This window comes from Gossypium hirsutum, chromosome D04 (assembly GCF_007990345.1).
Source record: "Gossypium hirsutum isolate 1008001.06 chromosome D04, Gossypium_hirsutum_v2.1, whole genome shotgun sequence".
Lineage (NCBI taxonomy): Eukaryota > Viridiplantae > Streptophyta > Magnoliopsida > Malvales > Malvaceae > Gossypium > Gossypium hirsutum.
In genome coordinates this window covers 34,085,710-34,098,693 of record NC_053440.1, presented here as the reverse complement: position 1 = coordinate 34,098,693, position 12,984 = coordinate 34,085,710, and the positions used below count along the sequence as shown (strand labels likewise).

Below are 12,984 nucleotides of genomic sequence, written 5' to 3'. Positions count from 1 at the left end.
AACAAAGATAAAACATCAAAATATACATGTAAATTATGTCAAATCTTCAAAATTATGTATTAATGAATAATAAATTAAATAATAATATATTAAAATTTCCTAAAAAGGTATAATAAAATAAAAAAAACTATTGCATGATGAATTTAAATAGTATAATCAATAATATAAAATAATAACTTGTTATATTTTAAACAATAATAATAGTAAAATTAAAAAACTATGAAAAGCTAAATATTAAAATAATACTAATTTTTTTGATATATATGTCAAAATAGGATTAAATATATTTAAAACATAATATTAAAAATAAAAAAATAAAAAATGCACTAAATTGAAATCTGACTTAATATTGTGGGACTAAACTAGCAATTAAACGCAAAAAAAAAAAATCAAAACCAAACACAGAAAACGACACCGTTTAAACTTGGATTCAAATGAAAACAAAATTAAATTTGCTGTACAAATAAAAAAAATCAAAGAAAATCAAATCGAAATTCCACAAAACTAGAGGGACTCGTCGTGAAAGTAGACCAATGAACAGAAGCACGCGGATCCTGTCCCGGGTCGGGTCACCACGCGGGTCTGAGCTTCCAAACGAAGTCGTTTTTAAAGCTATATGGCCTGCTTAAAACGCTGCCATTTCTTTCACCGTATAAAGACTAAAATAAACCTAAAACTAATCAGCCATCAGTCATTTACAAAAAAAACCTAAAGAAAATCTAAAACCTAAGGATTTCCCCCTGTGCCGCTCAACCTTTCAGATCCCATTTGCTCTGATTACGACGAGAGAAGCAGGTATCCGACGGTCGCGTTATGCAGGTAGACTCTCATCCTTCCTCGATTTCTTTTTTTCAAACAATGAATAAAAGAAAAAAGAAAGCAAAGAATCGAAAAAAGAAAAAGATTGAGAGCAAAAAAGAAAATAAAACTCGAAATCACCTTTCCAGTTTTTCTTTTGATTTCTCTGAGATTTTTTAATATGCGTGTGGGTAACCCTTACAAATACTGAAAACTGGCTTTATATAGCCGAAAATAAAATGAAATAAAAAAATTACAACAAAAATATCTCGCTTCCTTTTCTTTTTTCTTTTCCTTTATTTTTTGTCGATTTTTGCTTTTCTTTTTGTTTGTCTGTCCTCTGTTGTTGCTTTGCTACTGCGTTGTCCATTTTTGTTTGTTGCAAGTACGGTCGTACGGAGGCACGGTGACATGGCACATACGGAGGCGCACGTGAGTCCGAGGAAAAGCCCTGGTGGCTGCGGCGCTTGGAGGCTCGCCATTGCTGCTAGGGTTTCTGGTTCTTTTTCTGTTTTGGGCTGTATGATAGTTGGGCTAGATGTAGTTGGGTTTAAGTTTGGGCTAGGTTAATTGGGTTAGATTTTGGGCTGGTAACTTGGGTTTAGGTTTAATTTATTTTTGTTTGTAAATTGGACTGATTTTATTGGACTTTTAAAAAAAATTATTTTTATATTTGGGTTTTAATATCTGTATTGGGCCGGGCAAAATTTGGGTATTACCTCTGTAACAGAGAAATTAAGCCGATTTTGGAGAAAGTGGTGAATGCAACTCGCAAAGATTGGTCATCAAGATTGGATGAAGCTTTATAAGCGTATCGTACTGTGTTCAAGACACCATTGGGAATGTCTCATTTTAAGCTTGTATATGGAAAATCTTGCCATTTACCAGTTGAACTTGAGCATAAGGCATTTCGGGCAATTAAGAAATTGAACATGGATTGGATTAATGTTGGCAATAACCGACTATTGGAGCTGAATGAGATGGAGGAATTCAAAGCTAAGGCTTATGAGAATGTCAAACTATATAAAGAAAGGACAAAGCGATGGCATGATAAGAAGATTTTGCCACGGCAATTTGAACCCTGACAACAGGTGTTGTTGTTCGATTCTAGGCTGAAATTGTTTTCTGGCAAATTGAAGTCTCATTGGTTTGACCCATGTGAGATAGTGCATGTTTCCCCTCATGGAGTTGGAAAAGTTAAAGATGGCAAGATTGGCCTTAATTTTAAAGTCAATGGCTAATGTTTGAAGCATTATTGGGGTGTCCCTATAACTTGGGATAAACATTCCATTGCTCTTCGAAATGCTTAAGTTCCCACCTCTGCATTAGCTTCTTTGTTTTATTCATTTTTGCTTTATTTATTTTTCTTTATTTGATTGGATAATTATTTTTTTTCCTTTGCAGGTATATTAAGGATTGGGGTTGGTAGATTAGTAGTTATCCTATTAGAAATATTTGTCAGATTTACTTTATTTAGCCCCAATAAATTTTTTTATCTTCCTGCCTAATCTTTCTTTTATCGTGTTAGGCCATAATTTCAGCTTTCTTATCACCTATGTCACAGCCTGATTTTTATCTTTATTTTACCCTAATTGATTCATCTTCTTTCACAGTTACTATCAGTTTTTTCTTCTTAAACATTTTCTTTGTTTATTCCATAATTGCAAAGTTCTTACATTTTTCTTTTTATAGTTACTCTAACTTATTTTGAATAGCTCACCGTGCTTCTCCTCTACAGGCTAATGCACCACCAAGAACCTTTTTCAACCAAGTAGCAAAAGAAAGATATACCCATAATATCTCCTAACGTTCGTTCTGTTTGAAAAATGATTCATTTTTAAAGATGAACCTTTTATATGGTATAATGAGTCTAAAACATTCGTCATTGAAAAGCATGGATGGTAGGTTTTTTTGTGTCCATCCTGATGGTGTTTTAACAAAGGTTGTCAAGCAGTTTTATGCCCCTTTGACATCTCCTAACGATGCTTTTATCTATGTAAGGGGAGTTTCGGTGTTTCTTGACGCATACTTCATTAATGCCCAGTATGCCCTGTCTGACGAACAAGATGAACACACCTGGTTTGTCGCTATAATCACCACAGTTGGTCTAACTCAATTTTTGCAAGACCTCTGTATTGAAGGAACCAAATGGATGGTGTCATGCCAAGACTGCTACACTATGCAAAGAACCTCGTTGAAACCCAAATGTCGAGTATGGTACCATTTCCTTAAATCCCACCTCAGCCCTTCGACTCACAACACCATTTCTAAAGAAATGATGTTACTTCTTCATTCTATTATGACAGGAAGGAAAATAAATGTAAGAAAAATTATATTCAAAGAAATCCACCACTGCACCTAGAAGAATGTCGGAAGCCTCAACTTTCTGTCTCTTATCACAATAATGTGTCAGCGTGTTAATGCTCCTATCCCACCCAATGAGAATAATATTCCAAACAAAGGGGCCATCACTCAAAAAATTGTTATGAGGTTAGTAGAGAAAATGCCACGTTATCCACCTCTTAGTTCTACATCTACATCCTCCACTCCCACTTATGCCCTAGCAACCCCCTTCACTTTTCACAATGCCTTTGAGCAACATGTGCTCAATTCCTTTGAGAAGTTGTACAAGTAGTTCAGTATGTTTGCAAAGCAGCAAGTGCATATTGTCACAAACTTAGGCAGAGAACAAGAGGAGATGACTCTATTTTGGGGATATGTAAGGAAGAAGGACGCTGCTATCAAGAAGTCCCTTCAGAAGAATTTTATCAGGCCTATGCCTATGTTCCCCAACTTTCCTAATGAATTGCTATTTGATGTAGAGGAAGGGAAGAGGATGAAGTCGACGCTGATGCAACTTACCTTACCACCACCCACATTGCCACTAAGGAGAAGGACCAACTAGGACCAGAGGGAGAGGAAGAGAAAACAGAATCTGTAAACATTGAGTCTGACCAGGAAAAAGAAGAAACAAACCCAGTTTCTGCACCAACTGAACCTGCTACTACACCTATCCCACTTCCATCGACTGTGCCAATATCAGAGCAAGATAATGATATTAATAAGCTGATTAATCTCACCAAATCAGATGATGAGGAGGACAAGGTGGCAATCAATTCCTTGAAAAAGAAGCAGTGTTACAAGCATGCTACCCGTAAAACCACTCACCCAAATTGAAGTAATAACAATTTCTTTTCAAGCTTTTATTTTCAATTTCATTTCATCATGCATTCATAACTATTGTCTTTACATTTTTTTCTATATAGGTTTTTTCATTTTTTTTTATTTTTGTCTATTCATGCATTGAGGACAATGCATCCCTTAGGTTTAGAGGTGTGTTGTACATTAGATAGTTATTTTAATATTTGTTCATTTTGTCATTCATTTTTCCATGGAACACAAATGCCAGAAAACTGTCAAACTGCGTTGAGTATATTTTTGCCGATGATGTTCTATGAGGAATTTAATTCTTCAACAAACCTAGAAATTTGTGACGGTGAATTAGGTGAGTTTAGCTTAGAATGGTTGCTTGAGAATTGACCTTTAAAAATAGAATGCCCTAATTCCAATTACAATTACTCTATAGTAGGTTTCTTTTAATAATCTTATAAATTCTTGAGGCTAAGTTCAAGATATTGGTAATTCTAAATAAAAAATAAAATAAAATAAATAAATGCCATAAGTTACTCCAATTCTTGAAATTGTCAAGTAGGTCGGCAACATTTTGTTAGCTTCATTATGTTGTTGATTAGAAAAGTAAGTTTAAGTAAGAGTAACTCAATAAAAGCAGCAATTTAGGGACACTCCAATGTAGTGCTAGCCTGAATAGCTAAGGAGTTAGTTGTCTGCTTCATCCATCTTCTATATTAAAAGCCTTAACTTCATAAGTGCATTTCATTCAATTGTGACATGATGGAATACATGGGCATTTAATGTATGCTTCCTTGAAATTGTCAAGTAAAGAAACTATATGACAAGATGAATTCCCAAATAAAAAGATTTGTAACTAAGTTATGAAAAGCCAGATTCAAAAAAAAAACTGAGTTTAGATGAAAGATAAACTAAGTACATTAGAAGGTATTTGCTATAGTCGAAATTGTTTGAGCAATTAAGAAGTTTTATTTTTAGGGAAATATTTTTTGTGTTTACTTTGCTAAATAAGCTTAGGAAACTTGAACTGATTCTTGAAGACTGAAGATCGCTGATAATGGAGGTAAAAGAAATAAGCTTCATACGGTTTGGTAGTACAAGAGGTAATTTTCTGTTATGGAAATTTTTGCATTCATGCTTCATACATATTTTGCTTGAGGACAAACAATAAGTCAGGCTTAGGGCTGTGATAACTTTTTTCAAGAGTTATATTGCAGGCCTCTAAACTTGATTAATTGTTTGTTCTTAAGCGGATATATTTGCATTTTAGGATACTTTTATAACATTGCATCATGAAGCTTGGACTGTGCTTTCAATATTACTATATGTTACTTTTATTGGTGGACAGATGAATTGTTTGTGTTTGTAGCAGGTGTAAGAAGGAAGAAGAGAAATGAAGGAGTGAAGTATTGTCATGGCAAAAGGTTGGGCAGATTGCTAACTAAATGCCATGGCAATTCCAGGAAGATGCTGACACAACACTCAATCCTCGTCACCCTTAGCCAGCTGGACGTGTAGCAGATAAATCCACCTAAAAAAGAGGGGGAAAAGTGTATGTTGAGAGAGGGGACCTGCCCTATAAAATAGGAAAGAGAGGAGAATTCAAGAGGGAATTTTTACACGAGAATTGAGGAGCAGTTCTTCTTCTCCAACAAACTCTCGTGAAAAATCTGAAGAGAAGAAGAAAAGGAAGCAACTAAAGCACAAAGCAGAGACGCAAGGAAGGGGACGAAGCATTCAACACTAGGTCTTGCACAGTATTGCAGCACTGGAGTTGGGAGCTGATTTGGTGAAAGGTTTCTGAAAATCTTCCTTCATTATCTCGATTAATTTCTATGGATTTTTAACTATTAAATGATGTTGTTGAATGATACATTTATTTTGGATGTTATTTTCCAGCCCATGAGCTAATCTCATTGGGTTGGAATTACTTGATGAATCTTTATTGCGTTGTGTGCAGAGTAAGAAAAAAATATTGGGCATCATTCTTGAAGCTTGTAGACATATAAAGCCTTAAGAATGGTAGCTTGAAGTCCGACTCTCGAAAGAAGTAGACTACTGTAGCTAGAATCTAAACAGTAGACTGGTTAAAACTTTGTCATGGCATTATTGTGTTTTAAGGATGTAATCTGAGTAATTCTAACCTTCTCATTCAACAGTGTTTTTCCTTTCAACTTTGTCTCGTTACATTTCCCTAGCATTTTAAGTTAGTTATTTGATTTTAATATTGCATATGTGATTATCCTTTACAAATTTATTATTTTGTTTTTACCATAGCTTGATTCATATAGTTCATAGTGATAACTTAACCAAATCAGTCCTAACCGATCCCTGTAGAGACAATCTTACTTACTACTTTATTACTTGATTCGACGTGTACACTTGCACATTCGCATATCATTTCACACATGACAATACTCTCTGACACACCAACATGTCCCACTGATTGGAGTTTAGCTCGACACTTCCTTATCTCTCCAACTTGTCCCAGGGTCTTTCGCCCAAAATACTTAACATAAGGTGAGTACTCACAAATCCTATGGCATGTCATTATATCTGACAATTTCAAAAGGTTATCATGTCAAAACATATACTTAAACATAAAGCTCGCAAATCATAAAGAGCTCGCAGAGCACTATTCATATTGAGCTTGCAATATAGAACTCACATATCACTGTTCATAAAAACAAATATATAATCACATAATAGAGTTTAGAAAAGACTTACAGTCGGGCCTTAGGTTAAAATCTTAAGCTCTTGTATTAACATTATGGTTTGCACATACACGTGGTGATCCCCAAACACTCAACAATTTGTTAAAAACTTTAGACAAGTTTTTCCTTTCCCTTGTCCTTGCATGTAGATGGTTCTGTCAGTTTTACAATTTCACAAACATACACAAGTCACTAACAGAAAAAACACATGAAAACTCGTACATAATTACAGGTAAACCTAGGTTTGCACATGCCAATCTTTTGGCGAACCTAGTTTCTTTTATTGCTCACCAAATACCATTTCATTTCCATTCCAAAGTTTAATTTCCATTTTCAATCAACTCAATATTGCCCGATGGAACTATAGTAAAACAGGCTCGGATACATGTGAATAAATTGCTCACACAAGCTAATAGTATATCAGGATTGCTCACACAAGCTGACATTATATCAAGGTTACCCGTCCAGGCTAAACCTTCGATACGCACAACTCGGGAATCTACAACAAATGCTAGATCTCGTAATAACATGCATAATCCTTAATTAATCACGTGTATAACTCTAATGGCATGCTATATGTACCCTAACATTTTACTAAGTTCACACGAGCATCATTTCCACATACATATATCATTATCAATATTTAAACAAATTTACATAATCTATTTTCCAGTTTAGTAATCAACCAACATTTACATTTGTATTATATACTACCTCATAATATTTAGTATTTATTTAATGTTTTAATCATGTTTGAATTTATCTATATGTTAAATTTAAATAGAAATTAGTGAATTTGGCACTAAATTCTATTTAAATTTAACATATAGATAAATTCAAACATGATTAAAACATTAAATAAATATGAACTTACCTATTCAAAATACGTAAAGTGTATACTTTAGGGGCTAATCCGTAATTTTAGCTTTTCCATTATCAACTCCACTTCGATCCGATTCTTAATCTAAATAATATTTTTATATCATCAATCAATACCAAATATTTCCTTTCTATTCTATGATATGTATGAACCTATATGAACTCTATTTTCGGTACTCCTAAAATTTTACATTCCGTTCAATTTAGTCTTTGAACTCGGGATAGTCATAACTTTCAATTCATAGCTTTGGATTAAAATCCATTTTCATATATTCTTACCAGGTACCTTATCCCTTCTACTTCTAACATAAATTCATAACAAGTTTTACGTTTATTCAATTTTGTCCCTAATGTAGCAAAGTTAACAAACAAGCTAAGCTAACTTTACAATCTAGTCAGTTTTTATGTTATAAGCTCAAAACCTTTTAATTTCAAGCCTCATTATTCAAGAAATAGAAAATGGCAACTTTCCCAAACTTTAATAATTTTACAAATTGGTACATAGGCTAGCTAAATCAAGCTCCCATGACTCTAAAATCATAAAAATTACAAGAAAATGACTTGGAATCACCTTAATATAGATGATTGAATGTTTTTAAAGCAAAAAACCCTTTCTCTTTTGGTTTCTTATGTTTGGACGGTAGAGAAGAAGGAAAAGATAACAAATCTCCACTATCTTACCCTTTTATACTATGCTTAAATGTTAATTAACTTGGTTTACTTAAGTTAATCATGTTTTAATTAGCTTAATTAATCTTTAATCAAGAACTAGTGGAATCTTCCATCATCTTCCACTAGTTCCTATTTCAAAATGGATTACCATTTTAAACCTTCTTCTAATTGCCATTTAAGTCCTCAAGCCTTTTGACAATTAAAACTTTATAGCAATTGGACTTTGACAACTAGTCCCAAGGCCTTAATTAACAATTAATTTGACAAAATTTATTGACCAAACTTCAATACATTTTTATATTATCCTCGTAAATATTAATATTTAATAATTACTGACTCGATTTATGAAAATGAGATTTCGAAATTGTTTTTTTCGATATCACTGAAAAATCGGGTCATTACATCCATAGCTTTTTTTCAAGGATTCCCACAGACAGTGTTAGTAGTTGATGTCGATTTGTGGAGATACGGATTGTGTTGGATTAAAGCCTTAGGTGACATACAAGGTAGAAAACAAGTTAGAGGGCACCAAAGTTTCTACTCCAGGGCACCTGCGTATGGCTAAGTAAGTAAAGCTTAAAGAGAATGACAAAGTGGTGCAAGGTCAAGTGTAAGATCATACCCAGTCAACATCACAACCTTGGTATTTGTAGATCCTTGTGGTGCTTGCCTAAAGCTGCCTAGATTCGTGCCCGCCTCTAATTGCCACTCTTCATTGGCTAGTCCATTTTTTCTGCATCTTTAAAGACGTCAGTCCATGCTTAATTTTAATGAGTGATTAAGCTGACAGAGCTTGTAAAATCTTCTTTAGGGACGTGTACAGGCATTCTGAGCTTGTGGGAATGAAGATTCCTTACTAGGCTTGTTGACACCATTTTTTGGATGAAAACGGGGTCGACTTGGATTTAAAAAAGAATGAAAACGGGAGTCGCCACCAATCCTTTTTTGACGAGGTGTGATCGGGTCACCTCAAAAAGTGGTTGTTTTTAATAAATGATTTAATTTTATTAAAACAACGATTTTGGTCTACGAAATTCAGAAAAATGAGTTCGGGAGCCGGTTACGCACGAGGAAGGATTAGCACCCTCGATACGCCCAAAATTGGTACCTAGTTGATTAATTAGTGTCTTAGTGTCGAAAATTGAAAATTTGAAGAGTTTTAAAAAATGCGATCCTTAAAAGAAAATCTGATATCGTGAATTGAAACATAAGATTCTCTTGTTCCGAAGGAATATCACATCCAGCACGTTAGGACACGATACTCTAACCATCGAAACCAAGATCACCTTATAGTTTAATGAAACCATACTTTGAAGCTTTAAGAGGATATTTGGCTATTTAGTCAAACGAGAAATCGAAACCCAGCACGTTAGGGCACGTTTTCTCGAGTTTCCAAACGCGAAATATTGCCTTATTTAGAAAAATTTTCCTTTTGGTGTTTAGTGTCGATGCTTGACAAAACAATAACGAATACAACAAGGTGAGCAAAGTAAAATGAGTAACAACAATGCAATAGGCAAAATGAAATGACGAGGCGATTACATAAACAAAGCATACAACTAAATAAATAGAACTAACATTTTAGAAAAAGCACTAGTGTACATGGATAAATAAACATACACCAAATAACAATGATGACAATAAATACAATTATGTAAAATATATATATATATATGCATGTATAATTTAAAGCCATAAAATAAGAAATATATAAATTACAGAATATGAAAACATAGATAAGTATGTACATATATATAAAATCGGTAAATATTATAAAAATGTAAATGTGTATTTATATATTTACAAATCGTGATTATATAAAATATATGTATGTGAATTATAAAATATGTGAAATATACGAAAAGCATTTTTAAGAGTATAAAATATATAAGTATGTATATGATGTAAAGTATGCATAAATATATGTAAGTATATAAGAATTATGAAATGTGAAAAAATATATTTAAGTATGTATAAGTACGTATATATACATATTATAAATATATAAATACATAACAAAGCATAAACTAATAATAATAATAATAATAATAACATTGGAATATAAAAGAAACGTACATAAAATTAATAAAATATTAAAATAAAGTGAAATGAAAAATATTAAATACAAAAAAAATATATGTGTATACACATACGTAATAAAAATATACACTAGTACATAATTATAATAATAGTAATACTAATAATACTAATAATATAAAAATAATAAGGATATTTGATAAAGGTACAAAAATAAACGAAAAAAAGGATTAAAATCGAATTAAAAACACAGTTGTAGGGCCAATTTAAAATGAAAACAAAGAAAAGGGACTTAATTGTAACGCGCGTGCAACTTGGAGGGTCAAAAGCGCAATAAACCCAAGTATTAAAACGCTGCGCAGCATGGGGGACCAGAATGAATTCGGGGCGAAACCATGGAGCCAAATTAAAAATAAAGAAAAAAAGCTTGATTGTAAACTCCCGAAAAAGCGGAAGGGCTAAAAGTGCAATTAGCCCTTCCAAAGAAAAACACGCGGATCCTCCCTGGTGCGGGTCGGGTCGACCCGACCCGCGTTCAAAACGACGTCGTTTTATTTGTTTAAACTGGGGGTCCAAAACGGTGCGTTTTGACCCCTATAAAAGTCAAAAAAATTTCAAAAAAAACATTTGTAGAGCTGAAAGGAAAAAAAAAAAGAAAAGGGAGAGAGGAGAGGGGAGCTCGGAGCGATTTCCGGCCAAGGGGGGTTACCGGACGGCCACCGGAGACTCGCCGGCGCCGGCGCCGGCCACCGCACGCGGTGGCCGGAAAGGTAAATTTTGTTATTTTTTTTGTTATTTGTTCTTGGACTTAGAATATATAGATTTTAGGTTTATATTAACTTTAAAAATGTATAGATATGTATATAGAAATCGAAAAAAAGGTAACCTTTTCCGTTTGCCTTTCCTTTTTCCGATTGCTTGCTATCTCAGTACTGAGATCTATATATTTTTTAAAACTCTAACTTCTGTTTTTTGTATTCAAATGCCAAAAAAACAAACAAAAAAAGAAGAAGAACCAAAGTCAAAAAAAACCTCTCTGTTCAGTCCTTCATTTCGGGTTTTATAACCCATTTTTACATCCTTTTTCTATTATTCTATCCTGTCTTTTGTCTTGATCTTGCAGGGCATGGAGGTGCTGGTAGTGGAGGAGGAGCATGCAGCGGCAGATGGTGTCAGACGCGTGGGGGTATGGGGCCGCTATAGTGGAGCAGTGTATGGGCAACGGCGCCAGAAACCCTAGGGTTTCTGGCTTTCCAAAAAAATTTGGAGACTTGGGCCTATCGGGCTTCACTGTTTTGGGCTGGTGTTGGTTTTTTTAGTGTTTAGGTAGTGGGTCTGGTTGTAACTGGGTTTTGGGTATTTGTATTTAGGTTTTGTACTTTGGACTTTATTTATTTGGTTTATTGGGTTTTGTTATTTTATTGGTATGGGCCCGGGCAGATTTTGGGCTTTACAGCTGCCCCTCTTTGCTCGTTGTCGTGTAACGAAAACAGAGCAAAGACCAAGAAAGCCCAAATTTGCCTGGGCTTGCTGAGCCTTGGCTTCTTTTGGTGCTTTTCTTCTTCAAGTAGCCTCATTCCAGCCTGCTACGTCTTGCTGCTTCGATCCACTCTACTGCAACTTCAGATACGTCTTGTAGCTTCAATCTACTCTGCTACGACTCCATGGGGATGAGATTTGTGTTTTTAGTCTGCTCCACTACTGCTTAGGGAGATAAGACTTATTTTTTGCTCTATTCTACTGCTAGTACATGAAGACAAGATTTGCTTTCTTCGATCCACTCCCTACCAATATAGGGAGACAGGACATGTTATCTTCGATCTACTTCACGCCAATACATGAAGACAAGGATCTACATCTTAGATCCACTTCCTATCAATATAGGAAGACAGGACCAGCCATCTTCGATCTACTTCACGCCAATACGTGAAGATAAGATCTTCTTTCTTTGATCTACTTCGCCACCAATATGGAAAGACAAGATCTGCATCTTCGATCCACTTCCTATCAATATAGGAAGATAGGACCTGCTATCTTCAATCTACTTCACGCCAATACATGAAGACAAGATCTACCTTCTGCGATCTACTTCGCCACCAATATGGGAAGACAAGATCTGCATCTTCGATCCACTTCCTACCAATATAGGAAGATAGGATCTGCTACCTTCGATCTACTTCACGCCAATACATGAAGACAAGATCTGCTTTCTGCGATCTACTTCGCCACCAATATGGGAAGACAAGATCTGCATCTTCGATCCACTTCCTACCAATATAGGAAGATAGGATCTGCTACCTTCGATCTACTTCACGCCAATACATGAAGACATGATCTGCTTTCTTCGATCTACTTCGCCACCAATATGGGAAGACAAGATCTGCATCTTTGATCCACTTCCTACCAATATAGGAAGATAGGACCTATTTACGCCTAGTGTTTAGGATGACATGATCAGAATGAATCAAATGCTCCTAACTAGATGTGTATGTATTATATTTGTAGAATGTCATGAGAATGATCCATTTTTAATGCTTAGGTTGTCATTCCTCATTGTTCATCAAGGTTCTATCACTGATGCCTTCTTGTTCAGCCAGTACCTTTGACAGAAAACCTAAAGAAATAGATGCAATTTAGACTATTCTTCCTCCAATGCTTCTAACCCTTAAGTTTGGTCAGCTCTAAACAATAGTCCTGTTTCAGGTCCTCGTGTTATTTAGAAACTTTCAGAGTA

The 12,984-nt window shown here is 34.6% G+C and overlaps 1 long non-coding RNA gene across 2 annotated transcripts; it reads left to right on the top strand.

Annotated features, from left to right (window-relative positions):
* Positions 1–265: 265 nt before the first annotated feature.
* LOC121216067 (uncharacterized) lies at positions 266–6,104 on the top strand. Of its 2 annotated transcripts, XR_005912134.1 has the most exons (3): positions 266–3,010; positions 3,105–3,976; positions 5,321–6,104. It is a non-coding gene; the product is annotated as an uncharacterized lncRNA (long non-coding RNA). The 2 variants fall into 2 exon arrangements; XR_005912133.1 differs by having other exon boundaries at positions 266–3,976.
* The last annotated feature ends 6,880 nt before the right edge of the window (positions 6,105–12,984 follow it).